The sequence below is a fragment of the Poecilia formosa genome, unplaced genomic scaffold (assembly GCF_000485575.1).
Source record: "Poecilia formosa unplaced genomic scaffold, Poecilia_formosa-5.1.2 Scaffold485, whole genome shotgun sequence".
Classification (NCBI taxonomy): Eukaryota; Metazoa; Chordata; class Actinopteri; order Cyprinodontiformes; family Poeciliidae; genus Poecilia; species Poecilia formosa.
The window spans coordinates 317,365-340,748 of record NW_006800424.1 but is presented as its reverse complement, the minus strand read 5'-3'; the positions used below and the strand labels follow the sequence as shown (position 1 = coordinate 340,748).

At 39.8% G+C, this 23,384-nt stretch overlaps 1 long non-coding RNA gene across 1 annotated transcript; it reads left to right on the top strand.

The window, feature by feature from the left end:
• Nucleotides 1-5,678: 5,678 nt before the first annotated feature.
• On the top strand, nucleotides 5,679-19,749 carry LOC107833954 (uncharacterized). Its single transcript, XR_001659721.1, has 4 exons — nucleotides 5,679-5,689; nucleotides 5,809-5,814; nucleotides 17,889-17,892; nucleotides 19,534-19,749. It is a non-coding gene; the product is annotated as an uncharacterized LOC107833954 (long non-coding RNA).
• Nucleotides 19,750-23,384: the final 3,635 nt, after the last annotated feature.

Genomic DNA, 23,384 nt, shown 5'->3' with positions numbered 1-23,384 from the left:
AAGAGTATCGATTCATATACATAGTTCGCTTAACGTACGTTTATTTGTTTGGCTATCACGGTATATACGACTATTTATTATCTTACCCAAACATTGAAATTGTCAGGAAAATCTGGAGGCCATTTGAGTTAACATTATTTAGCTGCGGGGTCGTTTTCTTTAACTTTTTGGCTGTAGACTGCAAAATGGGGGAGTGGCTGTGCTGGACCGTTCGCTTGATCTATGCCACAGGTGTCAAACTCCAGTTCTGGAGGGCCACTGTCCTGCAACATGTAGATGTGCCGCTGCTGCACCACACTTGAATACAATAATTAGGTGATTAGCAGAATTCTGGAGAACGTATCTACACAATGAGGAGGCAATTGAGCCATTTGACCCTGGTATTTTGTACCTGTGGCATATCTAAAAACTGCCAAAATGTTTTTTTTCTTTGTTAGTGTGTCATGTTGGTGACTGAAGCCTGTTATGATGATTTCAACACTTTTCTTCAGACAGGTTGGCACGACTTTTAATGCTGTCCAAAATTTTTTTATAAGGTGACTAATTTCTTTAGTAATTATTTATGACCTTTATTATCTTGTATTACCTTTATCTTGTAAACCGGGTGGGCAGAGTAATTTGAATGAATATGTTGGTGACACACACAGGTGAGTCTGATTAGTTTTGTTCACACTTCTTTTTAAAATATATATTTATTATCCTAATGTTTCTGCTATATTTCGTGCCTTATTAGAAAGGGAGGTAAGTTTTTGTCTTTTGGTTTATTTACTTTCAATTAGGTAAGTTTCAGTTAATATTCAGATAGTTTCCTTTTGTTTATTGTTTTCGGCATTATAGCTCACTCTGAAGCCATATGCTCCACTTGTAACATCTTAATCAAAAATACATCTTTTTAAAATAATTTTTTAAAATTAATTAATTAATTTTTTTTTATTCCTTTATTTAACCAGGTAAACCCCATTGAGATCTAGATCTCATTTTCAAGGGGGACCTGGGCAGAAGTCTGCAGTACACAGCAACCTGGTTACAAAACAAAATTATAAAATGTAAAACTTTGTGTATGTCGGCTGCTTGGGATCTGAAGAGGATGGATTCTTCATGTTATGATCTGGCCACCCCTAGACGGGTCGCAACACTGTGTCTATGATCAGGAAAAATACCGAGGTGGTGTCATAATAACTCAGAGCAAAGACATTGGGGTCCGTTCTTTTTCGGTCTGTTGAAAAGAATGAGAAAATGGTTTTGTAGTTGCTAAAAGTTGCTTGTCTGCCTTGACGGACACATGAACTCCAGTCACATCCTGTTGTTAATCCACAGGGTTTACTGAGATGTTGGTTTGTGCTTTGTAGCTTCTTTAAAGGCTTTCCTGTTGCTCAGGGAAATTGTTGAGCCTCCTTCCAGAAGCACATTTGTGAGGTTGGACACTGATGTAAGTCTGACTCATTATTTGATGAAGTATGAACAGTTGACTGTGGAATATAGAAGAAATTCACGAATAGACTCCTCTCACATATGAAAAATGCAATGTTTCAATTGTTAATTTTTGTGTTTTTATGATATAACGCACTTTGAAATGTTGCTGAAATGTGCTACACAAATAAAATTTGATTCGGTTTGGTTTACGTTGGTAGAAATAATTTGCTTTTGTTTTTTAAAAGTGTTGAATTAAATCAATATTGTACATTATTTTTTTTGTCCGGGTTATAAGATTTGACCCAACTCATACATTTTAAAGTCAATTTAAACCAAACACACTGACTTCCTGTGAATCCAAACTAAACCCCACCTGCTTAGAGTTGCTTGAGACCGATAATAAGTGGAATGTTAACCAACATGTTTGATGTGTATTAATGATTTTAATGATGACACTTGACAAAATGCAATGTCTGTTACTGGTTTTCACAACTGTTGACTGAATGATGTGTTTATGATGTCTTTTATACTTTCATAAAAGACGTAAAGCACTTTGAACTATTGTGTTATTGAAATGAGCTAACCTTGATGATTACTAGATGTCATATTTAAACTTCTGAATTTGAATAGTCTGGTAAAAAGCAGTCTGTTGTCCAGAGGGTCTGACTTTCAGCTATGGAGAAACGATTTCCCAATAGCTAACATTTGTCTGTGACGTAGGTAATGCATCAATTTAATGGTATGAAGCTTACCTGTGCTGTAAACAACCTTCCTCTACTACAATGAGAAAAGTGCGTATCTGAACAAGGAGACTGTTAATGTTAATTCCCTATTTGTGGAGTGATCAACACTGACTGAACGGCTTCTTTCACTTCCTCTGCTGTCATTTCTAAACTACAGGCAGACCATAATTCTTAACCAGTGTTGGAATTTGGTGTCATTGTTCACAACTTCTCCTTCTGTTCACTGATTGGCCAGGTAAAAAAAAAATCTACCAGAGGAATCCATGTCAATGGGAGAAAGCCATTGACATGGACATGAAGCTAGATTTGAACTTGAATTTGAAGAAAGTCATAAAAATCATGACTCTGATATTTAGCAAATAGAAATTATTTTAGCTAACTTAGCTGATTTAAAACAGGGGAAAGTGTAGTTTTTCTTAACATCAAACAGTAAGAAATATCTGTTTTTGTCTTTATAGAGTATGTAAATATGGTTTCAGCTGTACATCTTAAGGGTGAGGCAGAGGAAGAGGAGCAAACGACCACTGGACCAGAACATGATGTCTCCACGGATGTATAAAAAGGTGAATAAAAGTTATTTCCACAGAATCAGAGCTTCCCTCTGTAATAGCTCGCTCTATTATCGATGTGTACAGGAGGATCCGTACAGCCTTTCTTCTACCAGAGTGCTGATTCAGTTCACCAGCTCTGCGGCTGTGGCTGTGTGGCGCTGGGTGTTTGTGACGGGCCACTGCCGGCAGATACCGGCCTTTCAGATGCAAATCTGCGCTAATTAATTCTCGTGTTTGAGGGAATTAAACATCATTGTGGAGAAAAGAGCGGCGCTGGTGGGAGCCGCTTTAATATGCAGGCCAGATAAAAGGAGGAGTGTGTTTCTCTGTGACGGACATACATTTATTCACATTTTCCCCCCTAGCCAATTTCATTTCAATGTAAACTAAGGCGATGAGGTTAGGGGCCGCGCAGCGTAGAGTTAGCTAATAGAAAACAATGAGCACTGCTTTATTCTCTGGAGGCCGTTCTGCTGTTGTCAGCGCTCTCCCTCACCAGCCGCACAATGCTCAAGACAAAGACGGAGAGCGGCGAGGCCAAGTGCCTCTTCTAAAACACACAGCAGCTTATTAACCCCAACATGCGCACACACACACACACACACACACACACGGAGCTCTGCGGAGGGCTGCAAAGCGATATGGGCCGGTAATATATTGAGGTTATATTCAGGTTGTAATGGTGTTATTAAAGCAACAAGCTCAGGCTGAATAGAAAGAAAATCCTATTAAAATAATTATAGAGGCCTGAACTGCAGTATGTGTGTAAGTGTTAAGAAAGTAAGATAGAGACACACACAGCGAGGCTGGGTATGGCCAAACACTAGTGTGTGTGTGTGTGTGTGTGTGTGTGCGTGCGTGCGTGTGTGTGTGTCCTTGGCTTACTAATGTGTAGTAATTGACTCTACTAATAGTGATTGCCAGCTAATCTTACTGCTGCTTTTCGTCAGCTCTGGCCTTAATTAGAATGTATTGCTGCTACATTCACTCCTACCAGACCTCTTAAGAAATAATTATTCCCACATGTAATTAAACCGTTACATTGTTGCAAAATAACTGTCTTACTGAAGAGCACCACAGGTGGATCCGCTCCAAACCCGTCTCTGCTGCTGTCAGCATGTTTCTGAGGCTCTGGCTAAATCCTGACCTTGAATCAGTCAATAATGCAGCAAATCCCTGAAATATGAAAATGTATTGTAGCACTATTTGACTATGTGAACTATCATATCTGACTTGCAGGCAGCTGTATAGCAGAGCTAAACATTCTACAACTACTTTGTCTGTATTTATAAAATAGAGGGAACTCAATGCATGTAGAAATGTGCGCGTCTCTTTAACTGCTTATTTAGAGACAGAAAAGCAATAATTGAATTCAAGAAAGTATCAAATCATTTTTGGCTTCAAGTCAAAAGGCTTAAAGGGGGAGTTTCATATAAAGTTGTAATATTCCATTTAAAACACACCTGGAGTGTTGCTTTGATTTTTTGACGCATGTTTAAGAAATCTTTGACTCTCCTGTGGTGATGGAAGACATCTTTGGTGGAGAATTAAGGCTCTGAAGAGTTCAAATTGGTTTCCATTGACGTAGTCATGTGACAACCAGGTCTCAATCAAACAATTTGCCACAACTCTGTGCAATGTGTTGTGTGATTGGTCAGAAGTTTGTGGGTGTGGTTTATAAGGAATATTGACAGGAATGTCAATATTTCCCTTCAACTCACCCACTTCCAGTATCCGGTTTTTGTCAGGCACAAAAATCTGCCTTTCAGAAAAGTTCAACAGAAAGAAAGAAAGAAAATGCGCATCTGAAATGGTGGTGAGACGAAGATCATCCATATCTTTCTGTCCTCAAGTGGCTGGACAACAAGCCGGTGGCCATGGCATCCTCTGCCTCAGGATGCTCATAGCAGATGGTCAGAGGAAGACAAAAGATTTTGTCCAGGTATTATCATGGCCACTAGGAGTTACTGCTGAGCTTCAGCAGTAACCTGATAATGGACGGTGTGCGCAGTTTTCTACTTATTTGATGTGGTAATCACCAAGGCGTTGCCTCAGTATCAGATGACTGCAGGCTTCTGGGAAAGAAACGACAGAAGTTCCTGGAATTCCAGCTGTTCCTTGGTGAACAGTCCATATTCGGACCCGAATAGGAACAGTGAGTGACTGAGGATGACAACTCCTCCACATGACCTCAACAGTGTTGCTAATGTTTGCTGTTTACTGTAGAAGTGGATGTAAAAGTGCACAGCAAATTCAAAAGTGTTAGATTTCCAGTGTAAGTGTTGTATGTCAAAAATACAGTGTTAATTCAACAACATGAGTGTTCGTGTCCCTAAAGAGTTCCAAAGAATAAAATAAAAAGCAATCCAGTCCAGATAACTAAACTAACACAAATAGTAACTCAGTCTGGTGTTAATTTAGAAATCAACAGACAGTTCCTCCCACAACCGTAACATATTTGTGACATCACTTCAAAGAAAGAGCTGGCCTTGACCTACAGGGAACCCACATGGAAAGCAGAACATTCCTTCAGGAATCCTAGGTTTTATAGAAGGGTGCCGCATTGTTGACTCATGGTTGCTTGAAACCTTACCAGACTGACTGATTTTAGTGACATAGTGGGTGTAAAATATTGAATACAATGTGCTACATGACTGGCTTTATTTTCACCCTTATATTTAACTTTATGACACACAAAACTACAAATTAATCGTCCTTATTGTCTCCAGGTGCATTCTGGGTAAAGTTCGTCACCAACGTCACCATCAGTCACTTGGCAACAAATGGCAAACTAGCTAGACCATTTCTATGGATAACGTTAACATGTTTTGAATTTGTGTTGTTTCATCATTATTGACCAGTAGCCTGATGTTTCTGTTCTTCTCTTGGTTTGTTGTACTTCATGTCAGATGGATTTCAGAATGACTTAATCGCTCTCTCTGGTGATGAAACTTGTTAGCTCCTTGCGGGCATGTCTATGTGGTAAAGTTAAATTATCATGAGCTTTATTATTTGGGCCTGGTCAATAGACCCGCCCCCCGGCCGACGCCGACTTGTTCCGCTACTGCGTCACATGTTTGCCTGAGGAGCGAAGGCAGCAGTATGGCGTCTTGTCTGGAGCTTATTACAACAAGGTAAGTTCCATGTTAAAACGATCATGTTTTTCACTATTTTTTATGGAGGCATTATTTTTCCGTTTACGCAAGAGTATCGATTCATATACATAGTTCGCTTAACGTACGTTTATTTGTTTGGCTATCACGGTATATACGACTATTTATTATCTTACCCAAACATTAAAACTGTCAGGAAAATCTGGAGACCTTTTGAGTTAACATTATTTAGCTCCGCGGTCGTTTTCTTTAACTTTTTGGCTGTAGACTGCAAAATGGGGGAGTGGCTGTGCTGGACCGTTGGCTTGATCTATGCCACAGGTGTCAAACTCCAGTCCTGGAGGACCACTGTCCTGCAACATTTAGATGTGCTGCACCACACTTGAATACAATAATTAGGGTTTTGGCTAAGACAGCGGTCGCCTCCGTTAGGTGGTGATAGCTGTAGTCTTTGTGACTTGGCTGTTACCACTGTTTAAAGAGGTCCATTAAACTTGTCCCTGGTTGAGATATTGACCACAACTAGTGGAAAATATCTCTTCCTTTTAGTTTGTATTTATTGGTGTGTATTGTTTTAACCTTTTATTGTTGTTTTAGTAAAGGTTTTAACCTTTAGCGGGTGGTGCCTCCTCCATGGTGGCTACTCATGCCGGCATGCGGAGGCACCACAGCGTTCGCTTTTTATATACGGAAAATGGTAAGATGACTGGTATGTCAAGATTGGACTTCTCGAGAAAACTGATTCAACAAACTTTGAAGTTTCGGCCAGATGACCTGAACTGTATCCTCACCCTGCCCTTCAACAGAGGATACAACGTGAGTTTCACAAGCAGTGACCTGTTAAAAGAGTTTTGGACACAGTATAAAAATGTAAAGACCCAGTTTTCAGCTTTTGACGTTGAGAAACTGACTGACAACTCCCTGAAAATGGTGATTGTCAGGTTGTTCAATGAGACTGTCAGTGCTGAAGACATCTGTATGTGGCTGCACGGTGAAGGGCCAGGCTAGGAAGGTGCGGGATGTGGACGGCATCTGGAATTGCGCTTGGCGGGTCCCCATTAAACAGTGGGAAGACCCCCAAGGCTTCCAGGGCCTAAAACATCTCCCATCCATGATAGTCCTGGGGGAGAACCGAGGCTACATTCATTATCAGGGCCAACTGAAACTCTGCCGTAAGTGTGGTGAACATGGTCATCTGGCCGAAGCTTGTGAAAAGGTTTTTTGTGGTAAGTGTAGAGAAGTGGGACACACGTTTGACNCCAGTCCTGGAGGACCACTGTCCTGCAACATTTAGATGTGCTGCACCACACTTGAATACAATAATTAGGGTTTTGGCTAAGACAGCGGTCGCCTCCGTTAGGTGGTGATAGCGGTAGTCTTTGTGACTTGGCTGTTACCACTGTTTAAAGAGGTCCATTAAACTTGTCCCTGGTTGAGATATTGACCACAACTAGTGGAAAATATCTCTTCCTTTTAGTTTGTATTTATTGGTGTGTATTGTTTTAACCTTTTATTGTTGTTTTAGTGAAGGTTTTAACCTTTAGCGGGTGGTGCCTCCTCCATGGTGGCTACTCATGCCGGCATGCGGAGGCACCACAGCGTTCGCTTTTTATTTACGGACAATGGTAAGATGACTGGAATATCAAGATTGGACTTCTTGAGAAAACTGATTCAACAAACTTTGAAGTTTCGGCCAGATGACCTGAACTGTATCCTCACCCTGCCCTTCAACAGAGGATACAACGTGAGTTTCACCAGTGGTGACCTGTTAAAAGAGTTTTGGACATGGTATGAAAATATAAAGACCCAGTTTTCAGCTTTTGACGTTGAGAAACTGACTGACAACTCCCTGAAAACGGTGATTGTCAGGATGTTCAATGAGACTGTCAGTGCTGAAGACATCTGTATGTGGCTGGGTAGATACTGCACGGTGAAGGGCCAGGCTATGAAGGTGCGGGATGTGGACGGCATCTGGAATTGCGCTTGGCGGGTCCCCATTAAACAGTGGGAAGACCCCCAAGGCTTCCAGGGCCTAAAACATCTCCCATCCATGATAGTCCTGGGGGAGAACCGAGGCTACATTCATTATCAGGGCCAACCGAAACTCTGCCGTAAGTGTGGTGAACATGGTCATCTGGCCGAAGCTTGTGAAAAGGTTTTTTGTGGTAAGTGTAGAGAAGTGGGACACACGTTTGACAAATGTACAAATGGATGGAAATGTAATTTATGTGGTGAACAAGATCATCTTTTCAGAGACTGTCCAAAATCTTTCGCAAATAAACTGAAAAAGGCAAAGGAAGCGGAACAAGCAGACAGGGTAAGTGAGCAAATTGAAGCCGTTGGGCTGGAAAATTCAAATCTCCCGTCTGCTCCTCTGATTGGAGGAGAGGAGGAGGTGACGGGAGAGGGGCAGGAGAAGGAAGCGACCCCCTAGGCCGAAACATCCAGTGAGGGGGGGAAAAGAGGCCGGCATCGGAGTCTCCCTCAGACCGGACCGTCACAGTGGAGAAGAGAGGAAGACTTGAGAACCTCTTTGGTTCATTTGGAGAGGAGACCAAGTTCTTCCTCTCTAACTCATCCGATGAGGCCTCTTTTCAACATGTTGCTCAGCAATCAACCCCGGAGGACCCATTGAAGGTATCGGCTTTAGAAAAAAGTCCGATACCAAGAGTCCGAAGGGGGAACGGAGCTCCGGCCCGACCTGCACCACCATGCGGGGTCGAGGAAGAGCTCTGTTCACAGGACAGTCTCTGAGCCCATTTTTAACTTGGTTTTAAACGGGTTTTTAGTGTGGGTTTTATTGTTTTAATCCTTTAAAATGTCTTACCTGTTTTTAGTCATTATACTCATGACTCTCACCTTCTCAACTATCAATGTTAGAAGTGTGAAGTTGCAAGTTAGAGCCCAGAGTGTTTTATCCTTTTTAAGTTCTGTGCAGTCCGATTTGTTTTTACTACAAGAATGTACACTCCTGTTTTTAAAAACCTACACCTGGTGGCAGGATTTGTGGCCACGACCATCCATATGGAGCGGCTCCAATGAGAATAAAAACGATATATATAATCCGCACATCTTGGTGAAGGGGAGCACTGTGGTGAGAGAGGGAGGAGCACTATTAGAAAATTTGACTTTTAACGGACAGGATTTTAACCTCTTAAATATTAATGGTTTTATTGACAAACATGACAGGTATGACCTTTTAGAGGAACTGCAGCCCCACATGCTGGGAAGAAAACCTTTAATCATTGGGGGGGATTTTAATTGTGTTTTAACTAGAAAAGACAGAAAAGGAACCGGACAAAATTTTAAGGTAGACAAGACATCGCTTTTATTACAGAGTCGTTAGGGATTTTAAACTAGTGGACTGTTTTAGAAGCATGCATCCTGGAGAGGAGGGCTACACCTGGGTCAGTGATGATAGCCTCTCACATTGACTATTTCTTCACAAGGGATTGCGCCCTAACCGATGCTAGATTGTCACCGGCTTTCTTTTCGAATCACCTCCTTCTGTCCTGCACGCTTTCACTCCCTTCAGGTGCGACGACCAGGAGAGGTCTGTGGAAGCTCAACCTCTCCCTGCTGGAGGACCAGGCTCTGGTCAGCCAGTACTGGGAGCGGTACCGCAAGTGGCAGACCTTCCAAGACCTGTACGAAACACGAGCACAGTGGTGGGAGATGGTGAAAGGTAGGACCCAGACTTTCTTCAGACAAGCAGGGAAAAAGAAAAAAAGCAGGAGAAAAGAAAAAGAAAAAAGAACAGAGATGCATGATGAGGCAGCAGAAACGTTTACAGAGATATCACCTTTTAAACCAACAGGGACTGGATTTTAACAAAGAAATAAGAGAAGTAAAGAAAGAAATGAGCATTTTAGCAGAAATAAAAAGCAAGGGAGTTATTTTAAGAAGTAGAGAGAGAGAAATAGAAGAAGGAGAAAAATGTACTAGATACTTTTTCAAGAAAATAATAAATAATCCGAGTTTTATGTCTGAACTAAAGTCAGAAAATGGAGACATAGTGTCTAACGTAGAAGAAAAGAAAAAAGTGATTGAAAAGTTTTATAGTAAATTATATACAGGAAACACAGTCAACAAACAAAATATAAATGAAACTTTGGATTTTCTTGAAATTTTTTTAAAAGAAACTAGTTTTTTAGAGCAGGATTTTACTCTTTTAGAGCTTTTTAATTCACTGAAGAGTTTTAAAAGAGGAAAATCTCCAGGCTCAGACGGACTCCCTTTAGAATTTTATTTAACATTTTGGGACTTTTTAGCACCTGATTTAATTGTTGTTTTTACAGATAAACTTGACACACTTCCAGATAGTTTTAGAACAGGAATAGTTACACTTTTATATAAGGACAAGGACAAAAGAGATCTAAAAAACTGGTGACCCATCACCCTTTTAAACGTTGACTGTAAACTTTTTAGTAAACTTTTAGCAGCCAGGATGCGCCGAGTGTTGGGGGATCTAATCCACCCAGATCAAGCCTGCGCAGTGCTGGGAAGGAGGATCACGGACAGCCTCGTACTGATCCGAGACACCATCTGTTTTGCGATAGACAGAAACATTCGGCTGATAGTCCTAAGTCTAGATTTTGAGAAAGCTTTTGATCGGGTCTCGCACCAGCACCTTTTCCAGGTACTGCAAAAAATGGGTTTTCCTGGGAGGTTCATAGCGTGGGTGGGACTGCTGTACCAAGACATGTCCAGCAGATTCATGGTTAACGGGTTTCTGACAAAAGCAGTGAAAGTGAACTGCGGTGTCCGTCAGGGTTGTCCATTATCTGCCCTTCTCTATGTGACCTGCATTGAGCCGCTTGCGCAGATCTTGAGAAGGGACCCACTGATCTCAGGTGTAACTATACCGGGGAGTGGAGGGCAGATGGCGAAATGTCTTTTATATATGGATGATTTTAACATTTTATGTACAGATCTTTCGTCAGTAGACAGAGTTTTCCAACTAACAGACTGGTTCGACAAGGCGTCAGGCTCCAAATTAAATAAAGAAAAAACAAAAGCACAATTTTACGGACCATGGAAAAATAGCGAAAAAATACGACTGCAGTTTCAGGTGACCCAAGAAGAACAGAAAATTTTACGAGTTAAATTTGATAAAAATGGCAAAGGAAAAACAAACTGGACAGAAATAACACGAAAAGTAAAACAAAGACTAGGTTTCTGGACAATGAGGAACCTAACAATAGAGGGAAAGATTTTAATTGTAAAAGCAGTGATTTTACCAGTGTTTTTACTAACCAGTTCTGTTTTTATTCCCCCTAGGAGAGTGTGTTTAGAGCTGCAACTGGACATTTTTTATTTCATCTGGGACTCCAAATGGGAGAGATTAAAACGTGAAATTATGACAAAACCAAAAGAGAAAGGAGGAAAAGGAGTCCCAGACCTGTACCTGTTTTTAGGCAGCCACTACACCAGCACTCATTTTAAACAAGCCATGGACATTTTTAGCAATCCAAAGACAAATGCAATGAATAGATTCTGGTTTGGGTCATACCTGAGGAAATTGAAACTTTTAAAGAGTGATTTTAGAAAACCAGTAGCTTTTAACCTCCCACCAGGATACGCTTTTATACAGAAATTTTTACAACATTTTAAACTGGAAGGAGAGGAGATCCGGATTTTAACTAACCATCGTTTTATTATCTCTGTTGTGCAGGACCGGGAACCAGTGACTCCAGCGCGCAGCCTCCTGTGCAGAGATGCCACTACAGTTTGGCGCAATGTGGGCCATCCTGTCCTTCCGATCAGACTCCAGGACCTGTCCTGGATGGTGGCTCATGAGATCCTCCCGGTCAGAGCCATTATGCACTCCCGCGGCATGTCAGCGATGTCCATCTGCCCCCGACCCGGTGGTGGCACGCCGGAGTCAGTGAGGCACCTGCTGTGGGAGTGCAGCGCTGCCAGGGACCTGTGGGCAAAGGCCGGCTCCTTGCAATTCCCATACTTGCCAGCAAGGGAGGTCCTTGATCCACAGCTAGTGCTGTACGGGGTGAGCCACCAGAAAATGGTGAAGAAAGACTTCGCAGAGATGTGGCTCACCCTCGCCACCATCAAAGACGCCATATGGACCTCCAGAAACTTGCTGGTAAGCAGGCGCAGGCAGATGCCCCCCGTGGCTGTGATCCGGATGGCAGTAGCAAGAAGAGAAACCATCAGAGCTGCAGGTGGCGCGCCAAGGACACAGCCACAAAGAAGAATCGCCTGCGGCTCCATGGACAAAGGGGCCGGCGCTCCACGGACAGAGGTCCCAGCAGCGGCGGCCTGGCCCTCTGGGTGAGGCAGGAGGGAAAGAGCAGCAGGGGGGGGTTTCTCCTCTGAGCACCAAGCGCTGTTTGGAAGGACGGGATGGCTCAGAACTTTGTAAGGAATCACACCAGTCCTGCTCAACTTTGAACATACAGAGTTTGGTTTTAACATCCTTGTTCTTATCTTCTTTTAGTGGGAAATGTGACAAATTGTATTTTAGTTTTTTCCATGGGAAAGAAGTTTCTGTATAAATGTGTTATGCTATAAAATGTCCTAAGTAACAGTAAAAAATTAGGTGATTAGCAGGACTCTGGAGAACGTATCTACGCAATGAAGAGGTAATAGAGCCATTTGACTCTGGTGTTTTGTACCTGTGGCATATCTAAAAACTGCCAAAATGTTTTTTCTTTGTTAGTGTGTCATGTTGGTGACTGAAGCCTGTTATGATGACTTCAACACATTTCTTCAGTCAGGTTGGCACGACTTTTAATGCTGTCGAAAAATGTTCCTATAAGCTGACTAATTTCTTTAGTAATTGTTTCTGACTTTTTTATGCTTTATCTTGTAAACTGGGAGTAATTTGAATGAATATGATGGTGACACACACAGGTGAGTCTGATTAGTTTTGTTCACACTTTTTTAAAAAAATATATATTTATTATCCTTATGTTTCTGCTATATTTCCTGTTTTTCCTTCCAGGCTGGAAGTCTTCCTGCTTCATGTTGGCGAAAATAAAGCACCAAAGACACTTCACCATCAGTGATCACAAGACCATCTATGGCCGCTTCCAATGAACTTTCAAAGCACACTTCACCTTCAGTGCAAAGTACCATGAATGAATGACCTTTGTTGTATATTGCTGTCAGTGCTGTTCGATGTTTTGAAATAAAAGTAGATTACATACTGCAACTGGTGCTGGTGTTTTTGTAGATTCAAGTGGCATCTAATGTCTTTTAATATGAATTTGGGGATTATTGATGGCCAGTAGTTTCTGGGGGGAAAAAAGATTTTAATTGCTCTAGTGGCTTTTATTTGGTAGTAAATTGACAAAAAAAAAGTGGGTAATGAGAGAAGGGGAAGACTGGGAAGCGAACCCACAACAGCCGCATTGAAAACTAGAGCCTCCATATGTGGGTTGTGCTTAACCCCTGCACCACCACAGAATATCCTGCCAGTAGTATTTCAAAACTCAGATTTCTATGGTAATATATACTTTACACCATTCTGTGTTACATTAACACGTTCATAATGTTAACTTTTGACAAAATACACTAGTGTTGAGTAAGTCAACACTGATGTGTGTTTAATTTCAGCTACTGTGAGTGTTGATTCAACTATATCACAAATAACACTTTCAAAAGTGTAAATTCTACGCCATCCAGAATGGACCAGTATAGACACTTTCAAAATGTTGAATTCAACTCTGAAGGAGTTGACTGAACACTTCCAAATTTGCTGTGTGTGCATCTATCTGTCCTTCCCTCCTGCCAGGTTGTTACTGTCAACAAGAATTTGCTCTTAATTACTAACCTGGTTAAATAAATAAATAAATAAAACACGACCAACAGTGGGAACCTGATCTGAACGCAGCTCTGCAGTACTATGGACTCCAGGGGATTCATTAGTGATTCAAAGAAGAATTGCTCTTTTAAGTATCACACGTCAAAACTTTAGCATAAACTTAAGCATAAACATAAACTTTATTTTTTAAAGTATTTTCAGGATTCTCATTGCTTTCCAAACAACCGGCAAAGTAAAAATAAAGGGTAGCTACGCAATATTTTTTTTCTTGCTTGTGCAGTGTTTTAAAAACTCCTGTCATAACACAGTCCCATATGAACTGCATTTTCTCTGAAAGAAAATATTACTGATTATTACAACTGAAGTCTATAGTTACAAATCAGTGGGTTCCCAACTATCCAGATGTTTTGCAGTGCGTCAGCTTTAAAGCCTAGTTCTTGGTTTAATCATACTGTACTCATACAGCTTCTCAGTATGAGAACATGAGCATTCAAACACAGGCTGTCAGAAACGCAATATGGTCTGAAACGACACAGAGCGTGTTCTGCTGTTCTGAGTGAAAAATATTGAACTGCTGCCATGTCTGCCTGTCAGTAAACAGGAGGCCCAGCTTTATACAGCAGTCGTACTTAAGAGTTTCTGATGAGTGAAGCAGCTGAAGAGACTTGCTAAAATAAAATTAAAAACAACAATTTTAAGAATTTTATCAGCTCCTATGATAAAACTTCAACTTAAACAGTTATTTCACCCGTTTAATGAAAAAAGACCAATCCACTGATAGGCTGCCAGAGGAAAAGAGAGGACAAAATATAAAGCTAAATGTCCAAAGACGATCCGTAATAAGGATTATGGTGCAACAACGCTGCTCATGTTCTGCCTGGTTTACATTTTTATGGCACTTTTAACTTTCTGATGATCTTACAGATGTTCTGATTATCATGATGGCTCTAAAGATGATCATAGGAGATATTCCTTCTGTGTGTTGGGTGTGTGTCCATGCCATGTGGCTGCACACCAGTCCGCACACTGTCGGACCAAACTTCTTACGTCTGTGAGATTTTTGGATGCCAGGTGATAGAATCCAAAATACATATCATATAATAATAATTCCTAAGACAAAAGAAGAAAAAGGAAAACACACCTCAACTCCATGTCAGTGTACTAAAGCCTCCACTGACACTGTTCTCCACTCTTTCATCCAACACCTTTTCCACAAACTATCGCCCAGCTTATTCCTCATCAGCCATGTTTATTGACTCATGTAATCTTGAGAGATTTTGTGAGACTTTCTGTCTGACATCTGAATGTTTGTGAATTTTTAATAGAAATTACTTTCTTTCTTTTTTTTGCAAAGTGTCTCAAAACATTTCGCACACGTACCAGAAAACAACATTCAGCCATGAACAGTGTAAAACAAAAACAAAAAAAATGTGATTAATTGAATTAAAATGTATAACTTCTTATAGTCAGTGTTATTAATTAATAAAAGTTAACTTATTAAAGTTCTGGCCCTAATCTAAATTGATTAGCCCTTCATTGTGCCATTTATTCTACACACCCTGACACCCTGAAAAAAAGAACTGACATTTATAATTACATTTTATTATTTGCTTTATTTGTGAAATTAAGATATAATGTTTCCACGCATCAGTACAATAATAGTAAAATATCAGTAAGCTCTCAATACAGTCAATCCCATTCCTGCATTTTCTTTGTAATACACTAAAAATGACAGGCAGAGGACTATTTCCTGCACCTTTAAGCTTTTATGGCACAAAAACAGCAGGTAATGCAGTCACTTTTGTTTCAAGGCCTATGAAATAACAACAGTATAAAATAAAAATGGAATTTAAATTAAGTCTGTGTATCAGTCATTTTAATTTGTCCTAAGTCAAGCGTACGTTTCCCGTTATTGTCTCTACACAATATCAGCAGTAAAGTGGGACATTATTGGGCAGCCAGTAAAAGTAGTGAAACACTTCTGGAGAGTGGACGTGTTTACATGGTTAGAGCAGCAAAGCGGAGACCAATCACAGTAGACTGAAGACTGGCTTCCATGGAGCCAACTGATTTCAGACTTCTTACAAACGATACAGATCTACCAGTGTGTGTAGAGTAACACTGTTTCACCTGCTGGGTTTGCCATACAAAAATACTCTGACAAACAATGTCTGCCTTAGTCACTAAACAGTTGGGTTTGCATTATTATTTGAACTATTTCTTGTGAGGATTCCTCCTATGAAGCCCAGAGATTAGGACTGTGAAACATTGTTATCTTAAATGTAGTAGAATAGCAAATCAGACAATGAAATCACCCTGTAATCACTTTTAAAAAGACTTAATTATCTCCTCTGGGGAAATTAGGAGTTCACATAGTCAGGGTTATCTTTACAAAAAATGGTTCAAAAGTGATTGAGAAAAACATCTCAATCAGGTAAACTCCTTTTACCTGGAGTTTTTCCTCCTGTTGTCCTCGGGTCAAAATGACCCAAGGACAACATTGTAAAGATGGGTCATTTTGACCCGAGGACAACAGTAGGGTTAAAACGGGTTGATAACAGCTGCAAAGTTTGGCCCCTGAATGAGAGGCCCTGATGAGGCCTCTCATTCAGCCAAGGTGTGATGTTTTGTTCATAAGTTTTATGTTTGCTGTGTTGACTTATACTGAGACTTTTTGTTTAATGCATTTGCTGCAAAATGGACAAATAAAACAAAATGGAAAACTGAACCATAAAACGTAAATGTAATTTCCTGGCACAAGTTTGACAATTAGTACGAATGACTGGAGTGTCAAAATCTGTTGAAGAGTAACGAAACATAAAATAAGCCAGGAAAAATACATTAACATACATGCCAATGTATTAGCAATGCAGCTAATGTATTGCCAATACATTAGCACGTTTTATGTTTTACGTTTTTACTTTTATTAGTAAGAAAAAAAAAGTATACTTTCGTATATTTCAAACATACTTACATTTGTGAAAGTATATTTTAAGTATACTAAGTATTAAGTGTACTACGGTTATAAATATATATGAAGTATGCTAAAAGTATGCTTGTACCAATTTTGAAATTATAACTTTAAGCACACTTAAATATAACTGTACCAAAATACACCTTTAAGAAATATAATAAAAGTATACTTTAAGTGAACAAAATATGTATTTGTCCAAGTGTAAATACACACTTGCTCAAGTGTCTATTTAAAAAAATTTTTAAATATCTGTAAAAGATATTTTGTGTATATTTTAAAATATATGCTCAAAATATATTTTTTTAATTCACTTAACGCTTACATTAAATTATTAATTTCAGTATGTTTTAAATTACATCTCAGTGTATACTTTAGGCTAATAAAGTATGCCTTTTTAGGTGCCTTAATAATCTTTTAATATTTTGTTAAAATGGCAAAGAATAAAAAAATGATCATCCTTATTGTGGAATGTTGTTTAACAAAGTAATTAATGTGTTCATGCCAAAATATTAAACAGTGACTGTAGTGACCATTTGTCCCAAAACTTAAATTCAAAAATCAAAAAACCCAAAAACTTGAAGGTGATCAAAACAAAAGTGAATCCAACTCAATAGTCACCTGATGCACCGTGGATTCTGGTTTACGCAGCAAAAAAAAAGAAAAAAAAGAATCAAAAGTCAAAATATAGTTCTTTGGTTTTATTTGCAGTTCAGGCAAAAAGGTTACAGGCTTCTGCTCCTATTCCTGTACCTGTTCTCTGACTGACAAAAGAAACCGATGTGACTGATTGGCTGGTAAAAAACCTTATGACCACCCACGTGCATAATAAACTACCCAAGACCCACCTATTTATACCGTGAAATACCCATATCCCAACCTGAAATAAATTAACTAATTAAGTGAATTACTAACCAAAAACTTATTCTAAATAACAAATTAAACAAAAATTATAATGATAAATCAACCAAAAAAATAGACAAAAAATAATAAACTAAACAATTTTAATTCTAAGATTTAACTAAAAATGGGAAAATAGCTCCTACAGTGACACTTTAGTGATAGAGGTGCTACAATAAAAATAATACTTGTCCTTAACAATAAATGTATCAGGTATCTTCAGTCAGTGTTGTAGTACTCAAGATTGGTCTTGGTCTCGAGACCATTTTTTGATGGTCTCGGTCTTGTCTCGGACTCGACCGCATTTGATATCGGTCTTGTCCCGGTGTTCTATCAGATTACCGTACGCTGTCAGAATAGCATACATGCAGTGAGTACCAGGCCTGTGCGCATTAAGAATCCGACAGTCAGAGGAGTTGTCAGTTCACCATACGCAGCAAGTTCTGATGAAAATAAGTCATTAAATTGTTTTCAATGATAACTATATAAATATACATGCGTTGTGGTTTCAAAGTGTATTAAAGCAAGGTCTGGCTGCAGCTGCAGTCAACTACAACATACGCCCATGTAAAACTCATTAACCTTCTTAACCGCTAAGTCAGGATGCCATACAAGTGTTAATAAAGTGTATGATGATCTGCGTCATGATTCTATGTTGCTAATTAAATAAAATGATATGGTAATTATTAGCGACTATCAAACAAAGTCGCTGAGTAGGGGAGTGGTTGTTGACGCGCAAGCTGATCAAAACATAAATCCAAGCTGCAGTTGCAATGATTTTATTGTCAATATCCAAAGGCAAACAGTGTTCAAAAGCAGTATAAAACGGATCCGTAGAATTAAACAGTGATCAAAGACAAAACATAGCGGTCAGCAAAAAGTAGACCTCCCCCATCACCCACTCACTGAAGTCACCAGGTGAGCAACAGGTGATCTACAATCACTAATAACACCACGTGATCTCACATTACTCCTATCCACAACAGTAATGACGTGTCTGACAGATATAGCCATGAGTTCGTTCTAAGCGTGTGACGATCTGACAGCGTATGCTGACCTGACAGAACACTCTTCTTTGTTCTTGTAATGCTCTGCGTACACTGCAGTACCTATCATTATTTTATTTAATTATGTACATTGATATTTTTTTTAATTAACAAATAAATAAAACACAAGAATGAAAGAGCACGCAGAGCATGCACATTGCTCTTTGATTGTTTTCGTTCAAAGTGGCAGCTGTAATGTGTGCCATGGTGTCAGACTACCTAGCTTCATGTAGTGGGAGAGAGGGTGAGAACAGTCACGATGAGCGCCTTGTGCATGGTTACTTCTTGCTTGTTGCTCCTTGGTCAGTGTTCATAGTTGAGCATTATTTGCCATCTGGGCATTGGCTCAATTGCTATGTTAAATGGTACAGAGTGGTGGTTTCTGACATGAGCAATATAGGCAAATGCCCAGGGCGTTATCTTTTTAGGGGTGGCACCAGACCACCGCAGATTGTAGCACAGAGATGGAAGCAAAGCAGAAAAAAAGTTTGTTCTGCTTTTAATATTGGTAAAATTTATCAAGTATTTAATATCTAGGTCTTTGTATGGGAATACGGATCTTTCAGATCAGTTTGAGAAACAATTTTGATTATATTTCACATTTTATCGTGTCATATAGCGCGGGGTGCTGGTCTTGGTCTTGACTCGGTCTCGACTTTCCTCAGTCTTGGTCTTGACTTGGTCTCTGACCCTAAAAGTCTTGGTCTTGTCTCGGTCTCGATACACTCTGGTCTTGGTCATGTCTTGGTCTCGGGTTAGGTGGTCTTGACCACAACACTGTCTTCAGTTTTACATCTCTCCAAATATGATCTGTTGTTTTCAGTTTTTTAACAAAAACACGGAAGCTGTCTTTACCCAATCCATTTTCAGATGTATGATGTAAGATCTAAAAGTCAACGGCATTAGCTTCATCTCATACTCCAGACCAGATGGTGGCGGTATTGCACACTTTCTTTTCTTTCTTCTTTTTTTTAAACCCTATATAAAGAAGAAAAGACTTGAAGCCAAAGAAGATAACAGACGCTGTTCAAATTCGCCATTTTTACTCGCATAATATTGCCTTAAAAGTAGAGAGGGCCTTGATAATAGTTAGTAATTTTGGTTAATTCAAGCTGGTGACGTCCTAGTCCGAGTGAGACGACAACATAACTGGACAAGAACCGGATGGAAATGAAACGTGGGTCACAAAAGGAACCGAAGGGACGAAGGCTGCTAACATGTTGCTAGCTGGTGGTAAGTTTGCTTATTAATGACCCTAATTATAAACAGTGCAGTAAAGACATAAACTTACGTTGGTTTCAGAAATAATTATTTTATCAATTTTATTGTGACTTTTATGATTATTACTATAACAATCATTCAGCTTCATGTTATAACTGCATGGAGGCTCTGTTTGTTGCGAATTCATTTACTTTTCTTCATAAACTTAACCTGATTTTAATTAAGCTCAGTATGTCAAAGAGACTTTGATATTGTGAGGCTGTTGTTATAACTCGTTAATCATTGTTTTTATCTTCAACATATTTTTGCAGTCTAAGCAAATGAAGATGAAAGATGAAGACAGAGAGATCAGGTGTTAGAAGACCTAAATACTTTCTTGTCTCAGAAGAAGCTTTGGCTCCCCCAGATCACCAACCAGTTCTGAGGATGAACCTCCACATCGTCTTCATGGTGTAAGTTTTTTTCTTCTTATTTTTTACTGAGCAGCTAGCTACATTTTCAACAGCAAAAACTGGTGTGTTACCAACACTAAGTGCTTAACTAACATGATTTGATTTCAAAATAACTGGACAGAACTTTTCTCCTTGTTAATCTAACATTTCTCTTTCTTTCATTTCATTTGTTGTTGGCTTTCAGGGCCCTGTGATGGACTGGTGACCTGTCCAGGATAAACCCCGCCTCTCATCTGATGACTGCTAGAGATGGGCACCACCAGCCCCCCTCAACACCCTACAAAGATCAGTGTGTTCAGATCATGAATGGAAAGATTTTAAGGTAGTTTGTCTCCTTTAAATCCACACTTAAAACAGCTTCATAGTTGATGCCACCATCAGCTGATTCTATGATATTGCTGACTATTTTTTTCTACTTCTAACATAAACAGGCAAAGGAGTCACTCAGAATTGTTTTTCCACTTCAGGCATCCGGCCCCAATCATCATCAGTTCTGATTATGTCACATACATAGCAAGTCCACAACGGCTGAAAGTTGTAAGCCTTACTGAATTTCTTTGCCATTTTTCTGTGCTCTTTAAAATACAAATGCTTTCTCTGTTTAATTGTTCTATTGTTCTTTTTTGTAGGTTTTTGTAAGGTGCAGTGAATGGGAATGTTCTGTTGTTGATCCTCACTGTTCTTAGGAAGGAAAAATATCAGTTTGTCTGCACTAGAATGCTGTGACATTGTATTAAAACAATACTCTGTCCTTGATGAAACATTTTTCACATTTCCTTAAAGCAGCATACTTAAGTGTATTTTAAGTTGTTCCAAAAAAGTATGTTGAAGTATGCTTAGTATACTTTAAATTGTACATTACTACAATTTAAAAACTATTAAAATACACCAAGCACAAAAAAAGTTGTTCCAAAAAAGCACACTTTAAGTATATTAATCCTAAGTGTACTTGAAGTATGATAAAGTATGTTAAAATTTAACATACTTAGTACACCTTTTTTTTCTAGGGATTAGTTGTTTGTTTATTTATTTAGCAAATATATTTATAGTTTTTGCTTTTTGCTATTAAACACAGTAATTAACTTTATTCTCTAACTTTTCCTTCTTCTTTTGATCCAGTGAAATTTGAGAGTTTTCTGTTTCCTCTTCGGACATCAGGTCAATCCATCTGTAATGATTTCATCTGCTGCACAGGACAGACTGATCACAGCTGTGTGTGTGTGTGTCATTCACAGATGTGTTTATTTTGAAGAATTATTATTAGAATTGTTTTTTAAAGACATTTCATCTTGATTCAGATGATTTTTTACAGCAAAGATATTTTCGTTCGGCAAAGTTTGCTTAAAATCCTTCCCAAAATATTCAAATTCAAAAGTCACTTTTTGACAGAAAAATGTAAAACATGGCAACAGAATAAACAGACATAAGGTAACACCCAGCCAGGCTTCTCATCAGAGTTTGTACTGGTCCGTTAAAAGTGGCCTATTTAAAGGCGACATGCTGGATGTCCTCTGGTCTCATTTGATCTTCTCTGCTCAGCTCGGCTTTATTGGCTTTAACCGTAATGAAAAGAATTCAGGGTGAGTTGTTTTCTTTAAACCTCAGTAGAGATTGGCAACACCTTCTAATTTACAGGAAATTTGAGGAAATTTTTCCATTCCATTTTGCAGGCCTGTTTTTGTGGCTATGTGTGATCGGTGGAGATGGCGGAGCACAAGGGAGACAAATGTGTGTATTTAAGCTGCTCAAATTCTGTGTGAGCGCATGATGCTTCAAGCGCGTGCTTCTATGTGTGTGTGTGTGTGTGTGTGTGTGTGTGCGTGTGTGCGTGTGTGTGTGTGTGTGTGTGTGTGCACTGATAGACATCGGGGAGCAGGATAGCTGAAGGCTGAAAGCATTAAGAGAGGAGAGGAGGACATTAATCTAAAGAAAATTAAAATCTGGAGCGGTGCGTTTAGGATGGAGAGCGACCGCCACTTCTGATAAGAAGTGGTTAAGGAGAGCACAGATTTAGATAAATGGGCAGGAGAGAGAGAGAGAAAGAGAGAGAGGAGGAGGAGGAGGAGTGGAGAGCCGAAGGAAAGGATCAGAAGAGGCAGAGAACAGAGGAAAATATAATATGAGGAGATTTCAGAAGGAGATGACATGAATGGAGGGCAGGAAGAGGAAAAATGGCAACATGTGACAACAGGAAGGAGGAGGAACCAAGATCTGAGAGGAAAAAACAGAAGGCAGGAGGGAAAGTTGTCAAACTAAACCCCACATACCTTTAATGCCTGCTAATATGGCCTCAGTGTGTGTGTGTGTGTGTGTGTGTGTGTGTGTGTGTTTATGCAGCACATGTAGATAGCAGTGGCTCTGTGGTCTTGAGCATCAATAACATCAGGTTATCTGCAGCATGGTCTGGTCTCTCTCTCTCTCTCTAATACACACTCACACACACACACACACACACACACAATCACACACTCAGAGTGAGTGATAGCGGTGCCACAAAGGTGACTGTCTGGGGTTAGTAGAGCTGTGCTCAACAGAATGTTGTAGATTTCAGACTGCGGCCAGTCGTCAAGATATGGAGCAGATTTAGCTGCAGGCTGCAGCCTCTGCTGTCCACTCTGCTCCTCGGCTGGTCCAGCATCACAACGGCTCACCACATGTTTGGAAACTCACTGGGTTTTGTTTTCCTTGACGGCTTCCTGTCTCACCAGAGCGACTTGTGTCTCAGAATAAAAGAAGGTTGAATGCCAGCATAGTGTGCAGAGAGCATGGCTTCATAGATTCCTTTAGAGTTACAACTCTAGTTCCGCTTTGGACTGAAGATGATTCTGTAAAAGCAGAGACAGACAATGAAACGGTCCAGTCCAACGAGGAGACACTACACAGACGGGACATGGTGTCCTGATGCTTTGAGGCGCTTGTTGAGAAATCCAGACTTTGCATAGAGAAGAGCAGGGGCCTCATGCATAAAGCGTGCGTGCGCACAAAAAATGTGCGGTCCCATATTTTACGCAAAAGTTGGCATGTATAAAAATTTACTTTGCGTCAAGGTTTGCGTAAATATACGCACACTTTTTCCACTGGCGTGAAAATGTGCGGCAGCCAATATCCAGAAAATGTGGATATTGTCCACATTTTCTGTGGACAATATCAAACCACAAAGCGTCAAAACTCACCTAAATACACTTAAA